Consider the following 3174-nt stretch of genomic DNA (forward strand, 5'->3'; position numbering starts at 1 on the left):
TGTTTTTTAATTTGTTTATAATTAATTTGTTTTAATTTGTCTATATTTATAGATTTATGAATATTGAACCAGCCTTGAGAACCTGGGTTAAAACCCACCTGGACATGGTGTATAATTTGTTTGATGTGTTGCTGGATTCTGTTTGTTAGGACCTTGTTGAATATTTTCACATCAATATTCATTAGTGATATTGGTCTATCATTTTTATTTCTTGGTGGGTCTTTTCCTGCTTTGGGGATCAAGGTGATGTTTGCTTCATAGAATGTGTTGGGCAGTATTCCTCCATCTTCTTTGTGTTAGGAAAAGTTGAGTAATATAGGTACTTGTTCCTCCTGAAAGGTTTGGTAGAATTCTGATGTGAAGCCATCCGGTCCTGGGCTTTTCTTTTTAGGGAGATTTTGTATAGATGATGCTATTTGAGAACTTCATATTGGCCTGTTCAACATTTCCCTTTGATTCTGGCTAAGTCTTGGAAGGTGGCGTGCTTCCAAGTATTGGTCAATTTCCTTCAGATTTTCATATTTCTGAGAATGAAGTTTCTTGTAATATTCATTAAAGATTTTTTGAATTTCTGAGGTGTTTGTTGTTATTTCATCATTGCCATTTCAGATTGATGAAATTAGAGATTTTATTCTTTTTTTTCTTGGTTAGATTAGCCAAAGGTTTATCTATTTTATTGACCTTTTCAAAAAACCATCTTTTTGATTGATTGATCTGTTATATAATTCTTTTGTTTTCGATTTCATTTAATTCCGCTCTAATGTTGGTTATTTCTTTTCTTCTGCTGGGTTTGGGATTGGAATCTTCTTCCTTTTCCAGTTGCTTGAGATGCCCCATTAAGTTGTTAACCTCCCCTCTTTCTCTTCTCTTGAGGAAGGCTTTCAGTGCTATAAATTTCCCTCTTATGATTGCCTTTGTGGGATCCCACATGTTCTGATAATTCATGTCTTCATTATCACTTTGTTCAAAAAATTTGGCAATTTCCTTCTTAATCTATGACCCATCTATCTTTCAGAATAAGGCTATTTATCTGCTATGTTTTTGTGAGTCTGCAGATTCCTGTTGTTACTTTCAACTTTTATTCCATGATGGTCTGAGAAGAAGCAAGGAATAATTTCTATTCTTTTAAATTTGCTGAGGTTACACCTAAGGTGCGATAAATTTTGGAGGATTTTCCATGGGCCGATGAGAAGAATGTGTATTCAGTTTTTTCAGGATAAAATGTTCTGTAGATGTCTGTTAAAGCCAATTGTTTAATGGTTAAGTTTAAATCTAAAATTTCTTAGCTTAGCTTCTTATTGGAGGACCTGTCCAACACTGCTAAAGGAGTGTTAAAATCTCTGACTATTATGGCACTGGAGAAAATCAAGTTGCTCATGTCTGTTAGCATCTCTCTTATAAATTGAGATGCATTCTGGTTGGGTGCATAAATGTTAATAATTGAAACCTCATCATATTGAGTGTTCCCCTTAACAAATATGAAGTGACCATTCTTATCCTTCCTGACTTTTCTTGGTTTAAAGCTAATTGTATCTGTGAATAAAATGGCAACACATGTTTTTTTTTTCTGATTTCCATTTGCCTGAAATATAGATGACCATCCCTTTACCCTGAGTCTATATTTATCTTTTGAGGTAAGATGAGATTCTTGTATGCAGCAGATACTTGTATGTGGCAGATATCTGGCCTGAGTTTTTGTATCCAGTCAGCCAACCTGTGCCCCTTTTCCCACTGTAAAAGTTGGAATTTGATCAAAAGTTTCTGAGTGAGTTTACTTTTGTAGAGGAGGATTGTACTGGTCATTAGGGAAGATAGGTCTGAGAATATCTTGGAGAACTGCTTTAGTTATGGCCAATTTCTTCAACATGTGAATGTCATTAAAGTATTTAATTTCTTTTTTTTTATCAATAAAACCTTTATTAATGCAAGTCTGAAAAAATGTGTGCACCAAAATAAAAATGACTACTGTTAAATAAAAAACCTTCAAAGAATGCACATCACAATTCAATTTTTTAAAAACTTTATATAAAATCTATATTATAAATACAAGGCTAAACTATTTGAGTACTAATAATATGGTTCATACAAAGAAACAACAGTAGTAAAATACAAATACACAAGACGCTTATTTTTGGTCCTTTTGGAAAAAAGAACTAAGTTTCCTTTTTTACATGGCTCCAGGCACAAAACTAGATTGTAAGACAGTAACTGCAACATTCTTAGTTTTTATCCTTGCAATTCTTTAAATGTCACCGGTCATAATAGCAATGAACTCCTCTTGATTAATTTCTCCATCACCGTCTTAATCAAATTCTTCTATCATAGCTCGGAGTTCTTCATCACTCATGTTTTCATCCAATTCTCTAGCAACACGTCGCAAATTCCTCAAGCTTATTTTGCCCGAATCATCATCATCAAATAGCTTAAATGCCTTCAGTATTTCTTCATGTGGATCTCTTTCCAATATCCAGTCTGTCACAACTTCATTAAAATCTTCAAAGGTGATTTTCCCTGTGGCTTCTCTGTCATAATCTTTAAGAATCTTCAGTACATCAGCCTTTTTTACATCAAACCCCAAGGCTCTCATTGCCACCTTTAATTCATGATAATCTATTGCTTCATCTTTGTCTGTATCAAATAGTTCAAAAGCATCTTTAATTTCTTGTTTCTGTTCCTCAGTGAGTTCTCTTCTTTTTTCCCCTCTTAGTTTTGTCTACTACAAGCTCACTTCTCAGAGCTAAACTCATTTTCTCTTCGGACAAAGACGTTCTTCTCAAGAACAATATTTAATCCCCACCCAAAGCAACAAAAAAGTATTTAATTTCTCCATCATAAATGAAACTCAGTTTAGCTGGATACAGGATCCTGGGTTGTAAGTTATTTTGTTGGGGGGGGGGTGTGTGTGGACGTAAGATGGTGGACTGCAGTCAGCATTCCACAGAGGCTCCCATCCAGAAGGAGACTTAAAGGACAGAAGTTTGCAAGTAAGCCGATGGTTTGAAGCTGAGCCAAGAGAGAAGATTGAAGAACGCACAACAACCTTGCTGAGGCGAGCTGCAACTCCAAAAATATAATCAAAAGGTACAAAATCCACTACCAAGCAGATGGGAGTCCCCTCCCCCACAAGAAGGGCTCGCAGTTTACTCCAAACAAACAAGCGAGCAGAGTTCAAAT

General features: G+C 35.2%; 1 pseudogene across 1 annotated transcript; it reads right to left on the reverse strand.

Moving 5' to 3' along the window:
* Positions 1-2177: 2177 nt before the first annotated feature.
* On the reverse strand, positions 2178-2791 carry LOC100957614 (annotated as a pseudogene). Its single transcript, XR_155078.3, has one exon. The product of XR_155078.3 is annotated as a centrin-3 pseudogene (transcript).
* Between the last annotated feature and the right edge of the window lie 383 nt (positions 2792-3174).

The sequence above is a fragment of the Otolemur garnettii genome, unplaced genomic scaffold, assembly GCF_000181295.1.
Source record: "Otolemur garnettii isolate 467f Iridium unplaced genomic scaffold, OtoGar3 scaffold00553, whole genome shotgun sequence".
Taxonomy (NCBI): Eukaryota; Metazoa; Chordata; class Mammalia; order Primates; family Galagidae; genus Otolemur; species Otolemur garnettii.